Source organism: Pipistrellus hanaki, assembly GCF_964339955.1.
Source record: "Pipistrellus hanaki genome assembly, chromosome: 5".
Taxonomy (NCBI): Eukaryota; Metazoa; Chordata; class Mammalia; order Chiroptera; family Vespertilionidae; genus Pipistrellus; species Pipistrellus hanaki.
In genome coordinates, this window is record NC_140507.1 from 51,180,343 (window position 1) to 51,202,730 (window position 22,388).

General features: G+C 38.2%; 1 pseudogene across 1 annotated transcript in view; it reads left to right on the forward strand.

The window, feature by feature from the left end:
- Positions 1-7,717, forward strand: part of LOC311623129 (small ribosomal subunit protein eS27-like) — a 249,116-nt pseudogene extending 241,399 nt beyond the window's left edge. Inside the window, exon 2 of the transcript in view lies at positions 6,640-7,717. The product of the transcript in view is annotated as a small ribosomal subunit protein eS27-like (transcript). The remainder of the gene's footprint in view (positions 1-6,639) is intronic.
- Positions 7,718-22,388: the final 14,671 nt, after the last annotated feature.

Below are 22,388 nucleotides of genomic sequence, written 5' to 3' on the forward strand. Positions count from 1 at the left end.
GTGGCGTTTGCTTGGCCTGTGTGAAATCCGGCAAACCTGGCCCATTTGGGGACTTGCACGTAGTTCCTTATGGCTAGAGGACAGTGCCTAAGGGCAGTGACCAGGTGAAACTAAAGAAAAGCACAGGAGACATAAGTGGTAAGTTTATTTTTATTCAAGTGCTCAGGGCTATTACAGACCTAAATCCCACACATTATATCAAATTGAGCTTGTGCATGTTCTATTTGTGAGTTGAGGGGGAAAAAAATTACAGTTTTAAATTGGATTGCAAAAATTAGTCCAGAAATGAATACAAATGGCTTTCCCCAAAGCACTGCCATCTGGTGCTCCTTTGCTGCAGTGCCACTGTTTGGCCACAGGGGTGCAGTGCAGCTCAGCAGACAGTGGGAGATCAATGGCCAAGGGCGGGGTTACAGGGAATGCCTCCCCACCTGGGTTCTCCTTGAACTAGGTGGAGCACATCGTTTCTACTTCTACCCCTCCACGCTCCCTCCCTCCTCCATCCATCGCCCACCCCACCACCGAAAACAAAACAACAAGAGAACCCTATCATAAATAATGCGTGGAGCACAAAAATGTTTGCAAATTGATGATCCCTATGGGACTTGCTTACTTGTCCCCATATCCCAGTAATCTGGGTTTGCCTTGTAAAAAACAAAAACAAACGAACAAAACCCCCCACAAAAAAACCTGGAATAACCAAAATGTCCAATGATGGGGAGTTGCCTAAATGATTTGTGGTATGTTCATACAAAGAAATAGAATGCGACTATTAAAGGGTAGGAGAAATGATCATTAGAAAATGTAAAAAAAAAAAAAAAAAAAAAAAAAAAAAATCCAAATAATATATGAGTATAGGGAGATCCTAGTTTTATTAAGGCGTTATATAATATACTAGAGGTCCAGTGTATGAAATTTGTGCATGGTTAGGGTCCCTAGGCCTGGTCGGTGATCAGGGCCAATCAGGACCTTCCTTCATTCTGTGCAGCCCCCTGGTGGTCAGCACACGTCATAGCAAGCCATTGTACTCCAGTCTTCAGATTGAACTCACAAGGTGCATTTTGCATATTAGTCATTCATATATATATTTAATTTATTAAAATACATTATTTATTAATTTATTAAAATATATATTTATATATCCTACATAATAAAATAGTAATATGCAAATTAACCATCATTACACTCCATAAGCCACGCCCACAAGCAGCAATCATAGGATTCCCCTTGCTTGTTTCCCATCTTCTAGCGATCATTCTCCCTTATTGCCTTGAAAACTGTTGTTAAATTTTGTCTTTGTTTTTCTTAGGAGGTATGAGGTGTGTTTCAGGCAGAATGAATCTGGCCACTGTTACTCCATCTTTTGTGGAAACACAAGTCCCTCCTGTGTTTTAATATCTTCGTAGTAAAGTTTTTCCTTTTGATAGTCCCAACATTCTTTTTAAAAAAATATATATTTTATTGATTTTTTACAGAGAGGAAGAGAGAGGAATAGAGAGTTAGAAACATCGATGAGAGAGAATCATCGATTAGCTGCCTCTTGTACTGGGGATGTGTCTGCAACCAAGGTACATGCCATTGACCAGAATCCAACCTGGGACCCTTCAGTCCGCAGGCTGACACTCTATCCACTGAGCCAAACTGGTCTCGGCAGTCCCAACATTCTTAATCTAAATTTGGCAGATGCTACATATCTTTGAACAGCAATGAATCCAGCAAGAAATGTTTTGAAATTATTTTGAGAAATCCCAATAAGTTCTCATCACTTACTCTGTGAAAACACCATAAACTTAAAGTTTCATATAGTTTTAAGTATTATTATTATGTTTCCCATGCTGTATAAAATCTTTATTACATACACACACACATGCACACACATATATGCTTATATTATACTCCTTTCCCCCCACAAAATGTGTATTTTTATTTTTTAAAAAATATGTTTTATTGATTTTTTACAGAGAGGAAGGGAGAGAAATAGAGAGTTGGAAACATCGATGAGAGAGAAACATCAATCAGCAGACTCCTGCACACCCCCTCTGGGGATGTGCCCACAACCAAGGTACATGCCCTAGATTGGAATTGAACCTGGGATTCTTCAGTCCACAGGCCGATGCTCTATCCACTGAGCCAAATCAGTTAGGGCTCCACAAAAGGTTTAGAAGCAACTGAATAATGAAACTTGGGAAAAATTACTTTACCAATTATATTTAATAAATTAAAATTTCTAGCTTAATGATGAGTCATTACACATAAAGATCCTGGACAGGAATATTTTTAAAGTTTATATTAAGGATGGCTTTTTCTTAATATATTGCTTTTACAAGTTCTAGAACTTTAGGAAATATTTAAATAAAAGGAAGTGTAGCAAAAATTATAATAATTAATAAACATTAAGGACAGAATTTAAAATACCTATTCAAAGTTGCAAATATAAAACTGTACCTCATAGTATGATTTGAATTGACTATGCTCTAATGCACACTGAAATCTAACAAGTTCAATTATTTTATAAATGATAAAATAATCATGTTTCCAAAAATGATGGCAGGAATTATAGTAAGTGCTTTTGGAGCACTGAACTCTATTCAGTTTTTTTTTTTTTTTTTAATGGTAATTGCTTAGCAAATAGTTTAGCAAACTATTTCTTAATACTCTTTTAAATCCATGATAGATATATTTTTAAAAATATTTTTTATTGATTTCAGAGGGGAAGGCAGAGGGACAGAGAGATAGAAACATCAATGATGAGAGAGGATCATCAATTGGCTGCCTCCTGCACCCCCTCCCCCCCATTGGGGATGGAGCCTGCAACCCGGCATGTACCCTGAGCAGAAATCGAACTGTGACCTCCTGGTTTATAGGTCAACACTCAACCACTGAGCCACACTGCTGGGCTAGATTCCGCCCCCCCCCCTTTTTTTTTTTAATTAAGGTATTATATGTGTACATATCTTACCATTGCCCCCCACCCCACTCCCATACATGCTGTCACGCCCCCCCCCCGCATCCCCCCCTCCGGGAGTTTTGTGTCCATTGGTTATGCTTAAATGCATGCATACAAGTCTTTTGGCTGATCTCTTATCTCCCCCACCGCTCCCTCACCTTCCCGCTGTAATTTGACAGTCTGTTTGATGCTTGAGCTAGATATTTTTTTAATGTATTTTATGAATGGGAAGAAAAATAAACATAGGAGAGCTTGTAGATAAAGATGAAGTCAATGGGAAGAATTTCCCTCTCCAGACAGAGAAATGCCTTCTCTTATCTTACCACTTTATCACTTTATGACAGAGCAATAACCAACCAGCCAATCAGCCAGAAAACAAACTAAAACAAACCAAAAAACAGTGACCTGGTTAGAGTGTTGTCCAGATACCCCGAGGTTGTGGGTTTAATTCCCACACAGGGCACATGTGACAAGGAGCACCAAAGCATGCATGAACAAGTGGAACAACAAAGCAGTGTTTCTCTCTTTCTCGCTGTCTAAAAATTAATACATTTTTTAAAAAGAAAAAAATTGGCAACAATCTCTTTTAAGACCACTTCGTTAGCACTTACAGATAACTGTCTCCATGGCTCTAAAGACAAGTGAATTAACTGTGAATCCTGAATTGAGAAAATTCTATTCTCTTAATGATGAAAAGGGAATAAAATTAGCCCTTTAATGGGTGGAAAATAATGCAATACATATTTTTAAAGGGTAAGGTTACAAATAGTAATAAGCAAAAATCAACCAAATAGATTCTGAATCAAACTTTGTTCTGTGTTTTGAGTCATTCAGTTTTGATTCCGACAGTTACCATGTCCTATCAAATATAGAAGCCAGTGAGCAGGATAAATTGGACACCTGACAGCTTTCTGGTTAAGCAGGTTTTTTTTTTTTCTTTTTTTTTTCAGGCTCTTTCATGAAAACTATCAGGAAATTTCTACTTGACTTGAATAGAACCGCAAGACTGAAGTTTCTTCTAAGAAAATATGATTACTTACTATTGTATCCATTTGGAGACTCCTGGGTTCAATGGAAACAAACCAGGCATATTTCTACCACGGGAAATGTATCACATCGGGCATAGAGTTCATCCCAATCTGCTTCTTCTACACAAACACGTCCTGCTGTAACCATGAGGATGCTGCCTGCTGAAATTATTTTATAGGAGGGAAACCTTAATCCTGCCCTTTAAAAAAAATCACTTGTAATAGCTCTGACACATGCTACAACGTGGGTGAACCTGGAAGAATTTGTGGTAAGTGAAATAAACCAGTCACAAAAAGACAAATATTCTATGATTCCCCTTTTATAAGGTTCCAGAGTAGTCAAATTCATAGAGACAAAAAGTAGAATGGAAGTTGCCAGGGGTGGAGGAAGAGGAGAAAAATGGGGGCAGGGGGCGGGGGGAAAAGAGAATGTCATTTAACTAACAGAGTTTAATTTTGCAATGTGAAAAAAAAAGTTCTGGTGATTAGTTGCACAATGATGTGAATGTACTTAATATTACTGAGCTGTGTACTTAAAGATGGTTAGGATGGTAAATTTTTAGGTTATGTGTATTTTAACCACAATTTAAAATAAAAACAAACTGACTGCCAGTGGTTTCCCATTGCCAACAATAATAATTTCTGGTGTTTTTTTTTTTTCATCAAGGCACACTTACAAATGATCACTAGCACACCAGGATAAATGAGCTGCGTTGTTCTGAGCCACAGTTGACCAGCTGGGGTCTCCGGCCACCTCAGGTTCCATGTTTACCTAAAAGGTGAAAGGATCCAGGACTTCAGCCACCTAGTCAGACCCCTAGTTGAGAATACCTGGTCGTGTTCTTCAGCCTGGCCTCTGAGACTCTTCATAGTCTTGCCTGACTGTGTCTTCCTACGGCTCTTTCATTGCATGTAACTGAAACCCAACACAAACGTGTTTAAACAAAAAAGCAGGGCATTGCTTTCTATATACCCGGGCAACTGACTATAGGAAAGGTTGCTTTGAATGGTGCAAACAATTTTGGTGGGCCTGTGCTCATTGAACATTTGACTCTGCATCCCATTGATTGCCAGCTTCATTTTTCAGAAATGCTCTAAGTTTGATTTCCAATCAAAAGTGGAACTGCCTTGTGAAATGGTTATCATCGTTAGTCTGAGCACTTTTGTGCGTGCCTCCTGATATGCATAGGCAGAGTTTCTCTAGGGAAATGGATCTCCACACATGGTCATACCCTGCTTCTCAGACTTGAGTGTGTTTACAGATCACCTAAGAGCCTGTTAAAAGGCAGCTTCTGGTTCTCCAGGTTTGGGTTGGGCCCTCTCTTTCTCATTCCTAACAGGTGACAGCGATGCTGCTGGCCCAAGGGCCACATTTGAGTATCAAGGCATTAGGGCAGTGGTCGGCAAACTCATTAGTCAGCAGAGCCAAATATCAACAGTATAACGACTGAAATTTCTTTTGAGAGCCAAATTCTTTAAACTTCTTCTAACGCCACTTCTTCAAAATAGACTTGCCCAGGCCGTGGTATTTTGTGGAAGAGCAACACTCAAGGGGCTAAAGAGCCGCATGTGGCTCGCAAGCCTTGGTTTGCCAACCATTGCATTAGGGTATATTCAGAAATATGTAAGAGCCGAGACTGGTTTGGCTCAGTGGATAGAGGGCTGGTCTGCAGACTGAAAGGTCTCAGGTCAAGGGCATGTACATTGGTTGTGGGCACATCCCCAGTAGGGGGTGTGCAGGAGGCAGCTGGTCAATGTTTCTCTCTCATCGATGTTTCTAGCTCTCTCTCCCTCTCCCTTCCTCTCTGTAAAAAAAATCAATACAATATATTAAAAAAAGAAATGTGTAAGAGCATTTTTGGTTGTCCCATGAGTGATAGCACTCCTGGTGATTAGTGGTAAGGAGCAGGGATATTTAAACTTCTTACAATGTGCAGGCAAGTTCTGCGTAATGAAGAATTGTGCCACCCAAAAGGTCAATAGCTCCTCCTTCTGATGTGTCTGCAGCTAGTGGCATCCTAAATATTTTAGGATGGAAGTCAGTGAACTTTTCATATTAAATCAAAATAGAATGTGACTCTCGAGAAGACTTAAAACCACAGTAAATGGCCCTAACTGATTTGGCTCAATGGATAGAGTGCCGACCTGCGGACTGAAGGGTCCCAGGTTCGATTCCGGTCAGGGGCATATACCTTGGTTGTGGGCACATTCCCAGTGGGAGGTTTGTAGGAGGCAGCTGATGGATGTTTCTAACTCTCTTCCCACTCCCTTCATCTCTGTAAAAAAAAAATCAACAAAATATATTTTTTTAAATACCACAGTAAATGTTTACAGGTCACCATTAAGATATTTTCTTTTGGGCTTTAAAAAATACCATTAATGTTGTAGCATCTATTTTTTTGTTTTGTTTGTTTGCTTAGATCAGAACTCAAGGTAATTCCCAATCCTGATTTTAACCACCCCCAAAGAGTGTTGAGAAGCCAGATTATCCCTGCAAATTCTATTGGGTCGGCAACTAAGTAATTGCGGGTTTCACACACATATGGCTTCAGTTGAATTTTTAGGTTTGCAGACGTAGTACAAATGTAAAACACATTTTGTTATTTGATAGTTGGCTATTCAGCTGTTAATCAGTAAAAAAAAGTTTTTTGATCTGTTTTGTAGTTTTCGTTTGGCGTTCCTTAAAAAATGGAAAATCAAAAGGAACATTTTCGTCATATTTTGCTTTTTTATTTCCTCAAAGGGAAAAACGCATCTCAAGCTCATAAAAAGTTATGTGCTGTTTATGGTGACGAAGCCTTAAAAGAACGGCAGTGTCAAAATTGGTTTGCCAAATTTCGTTCTGGTGATTTTTCACTCAAGGATGAAAAACGCTCTGGTCGTTTAAGTTGATGACGCCCTAATCAAAGCAATAATCAATTCGGACTGTCACAGTACAACACGTGAGATTGCAGAGAAGCTTCATGTATCACATACATGCATTGAAAATCACTTAAAACAACTTGGCTATGTTTAAAAACTCGATACATGGGTTCCTCACGAACTGAAAGAATCACAGTTAACGCAAAGCATTAGCAGCTGCGATTTGCTAAAGAAACGTAATGGAAATGATCCATTTTTAAAACGACTGATAACTGGCGATGAAAAATGGGTTGTTTACAACAATATCAAGCGGAAAAGATCGTGGAGCAGGCCAGGTGAACCAACTCAAACAACATCAAAAGCTGATATTCATCAAAAGAAGGTTTTGTTATCAGTTTGGTGGGATTACAAAGGAATTGTCTACTTTGAACTCTTACCACCCAACCGAACCATCAATTCTGATGTCTACATTGAACAACTAACGAAATTAAACAATGCAGTTGAAGAAAAGCGGCCCGAATTGACAAATCGAAAAGGTGTTGTATTCCATCATGACAATGCAAGGCCACACACATCTTTGGTCACTCGGCAAAAATTAATGGAGCTTGGTTGGGATGTTTTGCCACATCCACCATATAGTCCTGACCTTGCACCATCTGATTACTTTTTGTTTCGATCTTTACAAAACTCCTTGAATGGTAAAAATTTCAATAATGATGATGATGTCAAATCGTACCTGATTCAGTTTTTTGCTAATAAAAACCAGAAGTTTTTTGAACGTGGGATTATGATGCTGCCTGAAAGATGGCAAAAGGTCATTGATCAAAATGGGCAATACATTACAGAATAAAGTTATTTAGTTCCATGAAAAAATTGTCTTTGATTTTCTTTAAAAAATCCGCAATTACTTAGCTGCCGACCCAATATATGGAGGCTCACACTTCAGTGTTACAAATAAACCTGGGCATTGTGGGGCATGCCTGTATATGTGGCTGGAGCAGTGCTTTGAAGTATTTTAGATAAAATGTGGGTTCTGTGCTTAGTGGAAGCATGCCACATATTTAGCTCCATATTTACTAGACCCTTTTTTTTCTTTCTGGTTTTCACACCCTCTTTTGTTAGATGTTTGGATGCGTTAAGCTCTGAACATCAAGCCAAAATGACATGGCCTGTGTTGGTGGGAGTATATGCAAAGTTAAGGAAATAGTCTCTAGTCCTAGAGGGCCTCGGTTCAAAGCCTGGCTCAGTCAGACATTTAGTCGTGTGACCTTGAGCAAATTGGCACCTACTTCCTGGGGTTGTTATAAGTAATTAAAAGATGAAAAATATTATTTAGAATAATGCTAAGTACATGATAAGCATTAGGTAGATGTTTATTACTATGAAACTATCAGTTTGAGTTTGTTACAGGGTATGTTTTGATACTATACCTGTTTAATGGTATAGTATAGGAAGACAAAGAGGCGTCCTATACAGAGAATATTGTTTTCATAATAAATGTGAAGTGGTTCCTAGGATACATTAATTGGGGTGTTTGCATACAATTGAATATTACTCAAAGTTGATAGATCGGTAGTTCTCACTTTAGTGTGCATAAGAATTATGGGGTTTGTTAAACCATGTATTGCTGAGCACCACACCCCAAGTTTCTGATTCTTTGGGAGAGAGGCATAGCCCTAGAATTTGCATTCTAATAGGTTCTCAGGTGATGCTGACACGGATGCTGCTGGTTAGGGACCACACTTGGAGAATCATTAGTTTAAATCAGGGTTTCCTGCCCAAACCGGTTTGGCTCAGTGGATAGAGCGTCGGCCTGCGGACTGAAAGGTCCCAGGTTCGATTCTGGTCAAAGGCATGTACCTTGGTTGCGGGCACATCCCCAGTAGGGGGTGTGCAAGAGGCAGCTGATCGATGATTCTCTCTCATTGATGTTCCTAACTCTCTCTCCCTCTCTCATCCTCTCTGTAAAAAATCAATAAAAAATAAAAAATAAAAAAAAATCAGGGTTTCCTAACCGTGGCACTGGCCTTTTAGACTAGGTAATTATTTTTTAGGAGGGTTGTCCTGGGCATTGTGGGGCATACCTGGCCTCTGCCCACTTGATGCCTATTCTTCCTCTCCCATTATGGTAAGCAAAAATATCTCTAGCTACTGCCAAGCATCCCTAGGGAGGCAAAATTGCCTCCTGTTGAGAATCACTGATTAGGGAAAATGAGCTAGTAACATGAACCAATCTTAAAAATATAGTTTAGAGACTGAACAAAAACTTTGCACCTATGGATGAGGACAATGGGGGGCGGGGAAAGGGCAAAGGGTGGGGTGGGAACCCTGTGGAGGGGAGCAATGGAGGAGGAATAAAAAGAGAAGAACATTTGTAATAATCTGAACAATAAATATTTATTTTTTTAAAAAAATATAGTTTATAGCCCGGCCATTGTGGCTCAGTGGTTGAGCATCGACCCGTGAACCAGGAGGTCATGGTTCAATTAACATGCCTCGGTTTGGGGCTTGATCCCCAATAAAGAGTGTGAAGGAGGCAGCCAATCAATGATTTTGTCTCATCATTGATGTTTCTATTTCCCTCTCCCTCTCCTTTCCTCAATGAAATCAATAAAAATACATTTTTATAAAATGGGCAGAGGACCTGAATAGACACTTCTCCAAAGAGGACATACAAATGGCCAATAGACATGAAAAAATGCTCAATGTCACTAATTTATGAGAGAGATACAAATTAAAACAACAATGAAGTATCACCTCACACCCCTGCCCCCAGAATGGCTATTATCAATAAATCAACAAACCCAAGTGCTAGCAAGGATGTGGAGAAAAAGGAACCCTAGTACACTGCTGGTGGGAATGCATACAGGAAACCAGTATGGAGTTTCCTCAAAAAAATTAAATATGGATCTGCCATTTGACCCAGTGGTCCTACTTCTAGGAATATATCCTAAGAAGCCAGAAACACCAATCAGAACGATTATATGCACCCCTTTGTTCATAGCAGCATTATTTACAATAGCTAAGACCTAGAAACAACCTGAGTGCCCATCAGCAGATGAGTAGATAAAAAACTGTGACACACTTACATCATGGAGTACTATGCAGCTATTAAAAGGATCTCTTACCCTTTAAGATAGCATGGTGGGATCTGGAGAGTATTATGCTAAGTGAAATAAGCCAGTCAGAGAAAGACAAGTATCACATGATCTCACTTGCATGTGGAATCTAATGAACAAAATAAACTGACAGTCCAGAGATACTGAAGCATGCATCAGACTAACGCATTTCCGAGGTGGGATGGCAGGAAGAGATGAACCAAAGAACTTATATGCATATATGCATAACCCCTGGATACAGACAGCAGTGCGGTAAAGGCTCGGGGTGGGAGCAGGGTGAAGGAGGACTATGGGGGGGCAGAATGGGACATCTGTAATACTTTCAACAATAAAGGCATTTCTTAAAAAAGGATAGCATAAGAAAAACTAATAATATAAAAAAAGAAAAAAAAGCAGGCTTCAGAAAAACAAAAAACAACTACATACAGACAGTATGCATCTATTAATGTAATTTAGAAACACACAGAACAATATGTTTTTACGGATACAAATTTATTTATTAAATTATATAAAATATGGAATGGAAGAGCACACAGCAAAATCATGAAAATGATTGCTGATGAGGGGGGCAGAAAGGCAATGGGCCTGGGCCTGGGTATTCTATCTGTAATGTTTGAGTGGAGTGTTGTATTATTTAAATATTTTAAAAATTCAGGAGCTCATGTGGCAACCCAATCATTTTTATTAATCGTAATAGGTATGTGGATATTTATTACACTAGAACATTTTTTTCTAAATAAAAATACCCACAAATATTTAGTAAGGAACAATCCACATTATAATTTGTGTTATTCATGCACTGATTGAAAGTGTTGGTTTTAGGTACAGAAAGACAAGGGTTCAAATCCTGTTTCCACCACTGATGAGTTTATGACTTCTGTAAACCTCAGCTTTCCTAATTATAAAGTGGAGATGACCACAGAACAATTATGTTTTTACAAGCATTGACTGAAATAATAGGTTTATTGTATGAGGCAGGATTAAAGACCCAAGGATTATTTTTTTAGATTCCCCTCCCCCCAACCCCCTGTGATTGAAGATAGAAGGGTGGGCAGAGCCTTCAGACTACAATGCCAGTCAGCCTGTGAGTGAGGCAGACTGGATAGGAGCATCCTAGACCACTGTGCAGGCTACATCAAGGTTTGGCAAGGCTGTTCGGGAGGCCTTAGTTGCCTGTCTAAGGAGTCAGCTGTCTCCAGGACTGAGCCTGCTTTGGTATCTCTGCCATGTTCAGGCACTGGCTCAGAGCAGCCCATGGGAAGTGTGGTCCAAACAGGACAATATTTCAGAGCCCAGTCTCCGAGGCACAGATGAACATGGCTGCAGGTTTGAGAAGAACATCTGGATCCAACCAAAAGGTTGGTCATCAATGCATCCTTTGGATTGATTAATGACCAAAAGGGGGGAAATGTGAAAGAAAAGAGCCACATGCTAACCTGACAAGCTCAGGGAAGGCCTGCGTGGCAGTCTTGCAAACCCAGAGACCTAAGATAACCACAAAAGATGATTTGAAAATTAAATATCTAACAGGTTATAGTAAGTAGTCATGTCCCAGATATTTTACCCGACAAAGATCAACTTTGATCTCTTACTGAGCCCATCTGAGATAACATATCTGTGAGATGTCTGGGTAACTTGTAACTTCCTTTTTACCCCAGAATGGCCTCAAGACATTCCCTCATTGATATTGTTATCAAGTTAATTGTCAACTGTTAATTACGTTAAGAGTATCCTGTATCCATCTCTGTAAAAGAAGCTCATGTCCATCATTTAACATTTTACCCCATCCCAGAGGTTTCCCCACCTGCCTAATTGCTTTGTCCCACCTGCCTAATCTCTCACCAATGAATTTCATGTAACTCACCTACGTCCCTTTCCTTTGGTTGCAATGTATAAATATAGAAACGTAACCCGCCGTTCTCCAGAGCATTATCTCAATCCGTTGAGGTTCTGCTTCCTGGCATATGTCGACAGTTAGGCTCAAATAAACTCACAAAAAATTCTTAAAAAAAAAAAAAAAAAGAAAGAAAGAAAAAAAAAGAGAAGAACATCTGGGCTGCCACTGTGCATAGCACTGTCCTGAGCATATGGTGATTACTCAATAATTACTAGGTACTATGAAGGACAATACTAATATGGCTATAGCAATAACTCTTTTTTTTTAGTTTGCCATGTGCTCAGAACATAAAGTACCTTTTCCACAGTTTGTTTTTCCATTCTCCAGTTGACGAACATTTGGGTTTGTTATGCAATGTGCCGAGGTTCCAGAAAACCTCAGGGTATTGTTCTTGGATCCCCAATGAAATAGCCCGGAGGACTGGCTGCGAAAGACTGGTTCATTGGGACTTACATGCGCACTGTGGTGGCTGACAGGTGAAGTTCACTGCCAACCAGCTACCACCCATGAAGTTGAACTACTAAGTCCCATCCAGCCGGCAGACAGGCCACACGCAGGGTGGCCAGCCAGTGCTATTGTTTCCCTGCCGCCCATGCTTTCCCAGCACAAGGTGTTATAGAGAGAACAGGGCATGGGGCGGGAGGGGGACAGGCATGTGTAAGATCAAAACTGCTAGCTGTTTTTTTGACTGAGGAGCTGGCCAGGCTCCCAAGGTCTCACAGTCTGCTTACTGCTTGCCTTTATCATCTCCCCACAGGATGGGAGGGGAAGTTCCCAATGTATCATACAGGGTAGCTTCCACCTTTTGGCTGTGGCGAGTTAATGCTGCTCTGGCCTCAGGGATTCAAGTATCTTTTTGTGATACTGCTTTCAGTTCTTCTGGGTGTACACTCAGAAGTGGAATTGCTGGATCATCTGGTAATTCTATTTTCAGTTTTGTGAGGAACCACTGTAGTATTTTCCATGGCAGCTGCACCATTTTACCTTCCTACAAACCATACACAAGGGTTCTAATTTGTTCACATCTTTGCCAAGACAGGCATATGTGGGAGATAGCGCAGGTTCCCTTCCAGACCACCTCAACAAAGTGGGTATTGAAATAAAGTAAATCGCGATCTTTCTCCTGGTACAGGGTCCTACCTTCAACTTGTAAAAATGCAACACCTGTGAAGTGCAATCAAGCGTAATAAAAGAATGAATGCCTGTATTTGTTATTCTCTGTGGTTCTTTCATGATAGCTATCCTAATGAGTGTAAGGTGGTATCTCATTGTGGTTTTGATTTGCATTTCCTAATGATTAGTGATGGTGAGCGTTTTTTTCATGTGCTTGTTTCCACTTGAATATCTTCTTCAGAGAAATGTCTCTTCAAGTTCTTTGCCCATTTTTAACTTAGATTATTTGTGTGTGTGTGTTTTGTTCTTGAGTTGTAGTAGTTCTTTTTATATTCTGGATATTCATCCCTTATCAGATATGTGATTTGCATTATTATTTCCCAATCTATAGGTTGCACTTCACCTTATGATTGTGACCTTTGATGCACAGGTTTTTTTTTTGTTTGTTTGTTTTGTTTTTTTTAAAATATATTTTATTGATTTTTCACAGAGAGGAAGGGAGAGAGATAAAGAGCTAGAAACGTTGATGAGAAAGAAACATTGACCAGCTGCCTCTTGCACACCCCCTACTGGGGATGTGCCCGCAACCAACGTACATGCCCTTGACCGGAATCGAACCTGGGACCTTTCAGTCTGCAGACCGATGCTCTACTGCTGAGCCAAACCGGTTTCGGCAGAAGTTTTTAATTTTGATGTAGCCCAATTTATTTTCACTTTTGTTGCCTGTGCTTTTGTTGTCATATCCCAGCTACCAGTGCCAAATCCAATGTCATGAAACTTTCCCCATATGTTTTCTTTTCAGAGTTTTATGCTCTTGGATCTATTTTGAGTTAGTTTTTGTATAACAACTAAAGATTTGTGAATAAATGGAGTGACATGAAATGGTTGTAAGCTAATGATTTACTAAACTGATAATAATCATAAACAATGCCTCATTCATGTCCTCAGATTCTATGTCTAGTTTAACCACCTAAATATAATCCTTTCTGTAAAAGGGCCTAATCAATCTGAATTGCCCTGCAATTACCTAGAGAAGCTTAAAGAAACCTTAATATTTGGAGTACAACCCCAGACATTTTCATATAATTGGCCTGGTATGAGGCCTGGGTATTCATTGGTACTTTTAGAAGATCCCTGGGTGATTTTAATATGCAACCACAGACGAGATCACTATGCTAGAAAGATTTCCACCATTATAAAATTAAGCAACAGTTCACAGTGTGATGATCACTGTTTATTTGCTTTACTTTTTGTAGTAAAAGACAGCTTGTAGATTTAAGGGGGAAACATGCAAGCATTCCAATGTGTTTCTAATTTAATGTATTGCCTTCTCAATGCCGATAGTTGCTGACAAAGAATGGTTCCACTTAGAAAAATTTTTTGACTTTATGGTGGTGCGAAATGATGTGCTCCCAGTAGAAACCTTTTCTTAGAATTTTGAACTTTAACCTTTCCCCGGGTGGTGGCCGTCAGTGGCAGAGGGATGATTTTGCCTCATGTAGGCTGATGGAAGTGTTCTGAGCATGATTAAGGGAGGCTAGGCTAAGCTACGGTGTTCAGTTTAAGATGTGCAGTAGGTTAGGTGTAGTAAATACATTTCGACTTAGGATACTTTTAACTTACAATAGGTTTATTGGGACATAACCCTATTGTAAATCAGGAGTATTTATTTACTGACAGCATCTGCCAGGACAAGTTATGTAGTGATATCAGAGAGATTCCAACTTCAATGATTTATACATTTTTAAAAATTATAAATTTTTAAAACCCTGACCTAAGGATATATTTAAAAAATAAATTTTAGAGAAAGAGGAAGAGAGAGAGAGAAAGAGAGAGAGAGAGAGAGAGGCATTGATCCATTGCCTCCTATATGTGTCCCTACCTAGAATCAAACCTACAGGCTTTTTGGTGTATAGAGAATGCTCCAACCAACTGATGCATCCAGCTAGATGTATATATTATGCAAAGTGTCCCCTCAGGAGTTCGACTGGGAGACTGGGAGTTTGATCGCTCCCTGAGGTGCACTGACCACCAGGGGGCGGCATGGAAGGAAGGAAGGCCCCGACCACAATGGGCTCTGATTGCTGGCCAGGCCTAGGAACTCTACCCATGCACAAATTTTGTGCACCAGGCCTCTAGTGATTTACATATTTTAATGGTTCCTAAATGATAAACTGCCTATGCTAGTATTTTTATAACTGTATCATATGCCTCTTTGATAAGTAATGGCAGTTATTTTATCTCAATGACATCACACTCTGACTCCATGAAACACACTCAAAAGGAAAAATGCCTGTAAATGAAATGTGCTAAAGAACTGTAAGTCTGCCAAGAATAGAAATAGCTTTTCTGCATTGCAAACTGCAGGCTAAAGAGAGCTAGTTTTTTGGTCTCCCCCCCCACCCCCCCCCTAAATCTACATACTTCTGAAATTTCAGTGTTTATCAATTGTATTTTTACAAATTCTGGGAAACAAATAGAAACTGAAATTCATTGTCAAAACCTGTGGATACTGAGAAGCTTAGAAAGGGGTAAGGAAAACAAAAGGATAAAGAGAGGAATCTAAAGAGCTGCATCTCAGATTTTATGTCTCAGAGCCAAGCCCAGATGACTGAGATGGAGAGCAGCAATCTCATAGGTTTAGAGTAGGAATTATTTTGATAATAGGACATTGTACATGCCTTTTTAAATGCTAGATCTCATAGTTTTCATTTTGCAAAATCATAGATAAGTGTAGGTGGCCAAATCCTGTGGCTATTTAAAAGCAGAGGAGTGTAACTGAGCTATGGACAGTGCAGAGCTGCCCTTTAAATATTTTCCCTGTGTTTTACATCAACAGTTCTCAAACTTGATAATGCATCAGAATCACCTGGCAGCTTGTTAAACCAGGTCACCGGGCCTGAAACCCAAGGTTGGTAGGTCTAGGGCAGTGGTCGGCAAACTCATTAGTCAACAGAGCCAAATATGAATAGTACAACGATTGAAATTTCTTTTGAGAGCCAAATTCTTTAAACTTAAATTTCTTCTAACGCCACTTCTTCAAAATAGGCTCGCTGTGGTATTTTGTGGAAGAGCCACAGTTCAGGGGCCAAAGAGCTGCATGTAGCTTGCGAGCTGCAGTTTGCTGACCACGGGTCTAGGGCAGGGCCAAAGCACCTTCATTTCTAGTAAGTTCACCCTTGATGCTGATGCTGCTATGGATGGAGAGGTTGCACACTTTGTGAACCACTGTTTTATCTTTAATGCTGAGCCCCATTGGGCACAGATGTCTCTTATTGGTCCTTATTCTTGAGTTCTCAGCACATCTTTCAAACTGCTTTTTGTATTGGTTGGAAGGACTGATTTTGTTGTTGTTTGTTTTTATGCTTTCCTTTGAATATGATTTCAATCTGATATGTTTTTTTTTTTTTTAATCTTTTAACTGAATAAAAAGCTCTACTGAATAACTTCCAGAAATCACATATTTGGATATGTGGCTCTGTTCTACTGTGAGTTCCTATAATCCTTCATTTGGATACATTTCGTTTGTGAATAATAATCCCTTTACTAACTACAACAGTGAATTTCATAGTCCTGCCACCTTTCCAAATTTTGAATGATCAGAGTTGTGAACTCAATGGGAATTAAGATAGGAAATAATGGCTAATGACATAGAGGGTGCTGTAGTCTGAATGTGTCCCTCAAAAATGCATATGTTGAAACTTAACCCCCAAGGTGGAGTTAGCAGCTGGGGCCTTTAAGAGGTGATTAGGTGAGGAGGGTGGAGTCCTTGTGAAAGGCATTAGTGCCTTTATAAAAGAGGCCTGTGAGCGTTCCTTGGCCCTTTCCGCCATCTGAAGAAACCAGGAGGAGGTTGTGACCTGGAAGGAGGCCCTTGCCATACCATGCTGACACCGGGTTTTGAACTTCCAACCTCCACAACTGTGAGAAAGCGATTTCCGTTGTTTGTAAGTCACCTAATCCATGGTGTTTTGTTGAAGCAGCCTAAAATAACTAATATAGAAGGAAGCAGATTTTATTAGGCTAGCCTGTGCATTTCAATTATTCATGAAGTTTTATCCTAGGAATAACCAAGAGTTCACTGTGGCTATAATTTTCTGTTGAATTTATCCTTTCTAAAACCCCACATAGCAGTTTAATTATGATCTCTCACTGTCTACTCAGAGAAAGCTCTTGAAACTGGCTGTAGGTTTCCTGAATATCTAAGAGTTTAATGTGTCACGTTGTAGCCTAGGACGGAGGATAAACACCCAGTATAAAATATATATAGTAGGGCACGAAGAGAATATAATTTGTGAGAAATCTGAAAGATAAAGGCAAACATTTTTATGACTAAAACAGATAAAACAGTAAAGAACCAAAGGGATAGATGATTTGGAAAATGCTAAGAGTTTTCACCTGTGTTCTTAAGAAAAGGTTTATCATGGGTCATTAGAGTGCGTGACTCCTGTATAGAGAGGAGGGAAAAATTAAAACCAAAACCAAACACCCTCAGTTGTCAAGAAAACTTGAAGCATATGTTAAACAAAACAAAACAAAACAAAACAAAACAAAAAAAAACACTGGTCCAATTCATATCATGAGGGGCTAAGAGGAGGGAACCTTAAAAAAAATTCATGGACTCAGGAATCATCTTCCTTCAATGAGAAAGAGAAGACAGGCCTTTGTGGCTGTCGAGTAAGATCTATGACCATAAATCAATGAGGTGCTCTACAAATCCCATGTAAACACTGATATCAGTTTAGGGATTTACATATATGCAGCATAGGACACAGAGATAATATCACGTATGTAGCAGAATATTCCTGATTTATTCTAACTTTTGCAAAGCTGTTTGTTTTTTTATACTCATTTTTGGTCCCCCTGGACTAGCACCCATCCTCAAATACAGCTTTCTAGCTGCATGTCATTGTGCCAGTAGTGAAATTCCTTTTTCACAGGATATATTTTCTTTACCAACCTTGACCTAATAAAAATCTACAAACTCCATCCAGGTTTTGGTCAAATGCCATTAAAAATTTTTTAAATTGAGGCATAATTTATTTTTTTAAACATTATATCAGTTTCAAATATACATCTGTCATCATACATAGTTATGGGTTTTTTTCTTGTGATGAGGACTTTTAAGACAACTTTCAAATACAAAATAACAATAGTCACTGTGCTGTACATTATACCCCTGTGACGTTTATTTTATAACTGGAAGTTTTGACCCCCTTTACCTATTTGGTCCACCACACCTTTGGCAAACACCAATCTCTTCTCTCTATCTATTAAACTCAGGTTTGCTCATTAGATTCTACATATAAGTGAGATTATATAATATTTCTCTCTCTCTGACTTATTTCACTTAATATAGTGCCCTTAGGGTTCATCCATGTTATCACAAGTGGCAGATTTCTTTTTTTAGGCTCAATAATATTTCATTGTGTATTTATACATTTTATTTAACCATTCATTGATGGACACTTATTCCATATCTTGGCTATTGTAAATAATGTTGCAGTGAACACACGCATGCATATATCTTTTAAAATTAGTGTTTTGTTTTTTTTTTCCCCCCCAGATAGATACCCAGGAATGTAATTGCTGGGTCATATAGTAGCTCTATTTTTAGTCTTTTGAGGAACCTTCCTACTGTTTTTCATAGTGGCTGCACCAATTTGCAATCCCACCAGCAGTGTGAGAGGGTTTCCTTTTCTTCACATCTTCACTGACATTTGTTATTTGTTACTGTCTTTTTGATAATAGCCACTCTGACAGGTGTGAGATGATGATATCTCATTGTGAGGTTGATTTGCATTTCCCTGAGGATTAGTGATGTTGAACATCTTGCAAATGTCTCTTGGCCATGTGTACGTCCTCTTTGGAGAAGTGTCCATTCTGGTTCCCTACCCATTTTAAAATCAGATTTATGTTGAGTTATAAGACTTCATTATGCTTTTTGGATGTTAATTCCTTATTGGCTCTATCATTTGTAAATATATTTCCCCATTCACTTGGTTGCCTTTTCATTTTGTTGATGGCTTCCTTTGCTGAGCAAATGCTTTTTAGTTTGATGTACTTTGTTTAATTTTGCTTTTGTTGCCCTTGCTTGGGAAGACATATCCAAAAAATACATATCTTATTTTACTAAAAAACAAAACAAAAAAATTACTGCTTAAGTTTTGTCTTAGTAGTTTTATGATTTAAACCTTTAATCCACTTTGAGTTTACTTTGTATATGATGTAAGGAAGTGATCCAGTTTCTTTTCTTTTTATTCCATGTGGCTGTCCAGTTTTTTCAACACCATTTATTGAAGAGACTGTCTTTTCCCCACTATAATTTCTTGCCTTTGCCTCTTTTGTTGTAGATTAATTGACCATACAAGCATGGCTTTATTTCTGGGCTCTCTATTCTGTTCCATTAATTTATATGTCTGTTTTTGTGCCATTACCACACTGTTTTTATTACTATAACTTCCTAGTATAAAAAAAAAAATCGGGGAGCATGATAACGCCAACTTTGTTCTTTTTCAAGATTGCTTTGGTTTATTTATATATATATTTTTTTATAAAACTGAGATCATACTAATTGGTAGACTATGTTTGGGTAAAACATAATTTATTTTAGTTTATTCCTTGACAGTTGAATTGTTTCCAAAGTTTTGGTATTATAAAATCTGGCTGATAGACAATACTTGTGCATAAATCTACATGTTTAAAATTTTTCCTTATGGTAAGTTCCTAAAAATTGCTTTGAAAACTAAATTTACTGAGTGTTTATTATTTGCCCTTGCTTGTGCTAAAAAATATATGTAGATATAGAGATACATAATCCTCATTACAAACTGATGATGTAGATACTATGATTATTTCTTTTTAGGGAGAGGACTGAGGCACAACTAGACATAAAGTTACTTGGTACTTGATCCAGATTACAAAGCTGGAAAGGAGTAGAGCTGGGATTTGAACAGATGTCTGTCAGCTGCGTCTGCTCCAGGGACGGGGCTCTGAACAGGCTGTAGTGATTCACTTTAAAGGGGAAGATAGATGGATTTGAGAAGAGTTTAATAATAAATAATCCTTATATTATCAGTGGAGTAGACTCTGACCACTTGATAATTTTCATATGAGATGAGACCACTCAAAAGCAATGGGTTTTCATTAATTTATTTGTTAGAATTTCTTGATAAGATGATTAACATTCTAAGAGGATACACACTGTTCATTTCTGAGCTCTTTTTCAAAAGAGAAGCAACTTTAGAAGATAATTTAAATTTAGATTTAGTCTGACTACAAGTGGGAATAAAGGACGTAAAAGAGGAGGGAGTCTTTTCTGACTTCTGCATTAAAGACATCTAATTTCAGTGCTTTGACATTTTGCATATAGCACAGCTAAAAATGATAAAAATAAATTTATGTAAAGTATAATTTAGAAAGGTTGATACTTTATTAGTGTACTAGAGACCTGGTGCACAGATTTGTGTACCGCTGGGTTCTCTCAGCCTTTCCTGTGCCCTCTTGCAATCTGGGGCCCCTCTGGAATGTCAGAGTGCCAGTTTTGGCCTTATCCCTGCAGGCCAGCCTGAGGGATCCTAACCAGTGCACGAATCTGTGCACTGGGCCTTAAGTATGCGTATACAATCTTTGGTTAATTTCTTCCTGCCCTCCCCCTCTTCTCTTCCCTCTGAGATTCATCAGTCTGTCCCATGTTTCTATGCTAGTGGTTTCTGGTTCTGCACTGAGCATCTGCCCCTTGGTGGTCAGTGTGCATAATAGCTATTGGCTAATCTGCTAGTCAGCAGGTCGTCCAGTTTCTTAGGCTTTTATATAGAGAGAGATGCATTCACAACCAATATACCTATTTCTAACTTCTGCTTCATTAAGTATGATAACTTCTAAAGCAGTAGGGTTCAAATCAGTGTTTAGTCACTGGATCCCTGCTGTTAAAAATGAATTGCTCCAAATTAGAACTTATATATTGCTTGGGGGAGTATAAATTGGTATCACTACTTTGGAAAAACAGTTTGGTAAGATCAACTCATATATATACAGACTATCATCCAAAAGTTCCATTCCTAAGAGAATGTGATACTTGCTTATGGCTGAAAACTTAAAAATGGAGAAAAGAACAAAGAAGGGAATGCAAATAAACTTACTTTAATGTGGAGATGATAATTATTAACATTTTTACAGAGAACTTACTTTACATACTATTTTGTAGTAGACTTATTTTATACAGTAATATATTGTGAATATGTTTCCACTTAATCAGTATTCAAGAATATATTTCTAAAAATAACCTGTCTATCATATCATTGCTAACCCACAACAAACAGTGCTTACCCTAATTCTGTCTTGTTGGATATGTAGGTTATTTCTAACTTCACTACACTTAAATGACACTAGTGGACATCCTTATATATAAAGTTTTAGCAAATATTTGAATATTAAATTTCTAAAAGTATATTTCTGATTTCAAAGTATGTACATTTTAAAGATTTATATGAAATTGCTAAAATTATTATTTTAAACAATATTTTTATTAATTAATACCATTTATTATTATATTGCCCAATATACAATAGGCATAATTATTTTTTCCAATACTTACCAAATTTATAACTAAAAATGCCTCTCATTCTAGGTTTAATTAGTATGATTGGACTTTTAATACAAGTATATTGTCCATTTGTATTTTTCCAGAATTCTCTGTTCATAGACTATTATCCTATATATCTTTATTTAGAATTCCTTACCAAAATTCTTTGCTTACTAAATATGTTGTGGATTATTCTGCTTTATTACAAACTTCATATTTCAAAATCCTTTTTAAAACTAGCAAACTCTGATACTTTGTCTTCTTGAGGAACCAGAACTTGAGAAAAGCTACTGTCACAGATAGATTTCATCAGGCACCTTTGTTGGACTTTACTTATTTTTTTAATTTCATGTTCTTTCTTTTCTGTTTTTCCCTCTCATTTAGTAAGACTTATTTCCTTGAAGCAAATGACTCTGTTTCACTCCCAAGGGCATAATGGATATGTATGAAATTGATAGAATTTCATACATCTCTATTTATAGAGAGGGAACTAACATCCTTTAGTACTTGCCATGTATCAGGGCCTGAGTTAGACACTACTATATTAATTCATATTACCCCTAAAAGAACCTTAATGAAATATGTATTGTTTCTTCATTTTATAAGCTGAGGACATTGAAGATCATTTAAATGATGTGTCCTTTTTTTCTTGTCTTCCCTTTGGCTTTCTTTTTTATTTTAAAAATATTTTGTATGTTGTTTTTTAAATTGATTTCAGAGACAGGAAGGGAGAGGGAAGGAGAGATAGAAACATCAATGATGAGAATCATCAATCAGCAGCCTCCTGCACTCCACCTCCCTGCTGGGGATCAAGCCCGAAACCAGGCATGTGCCCTGA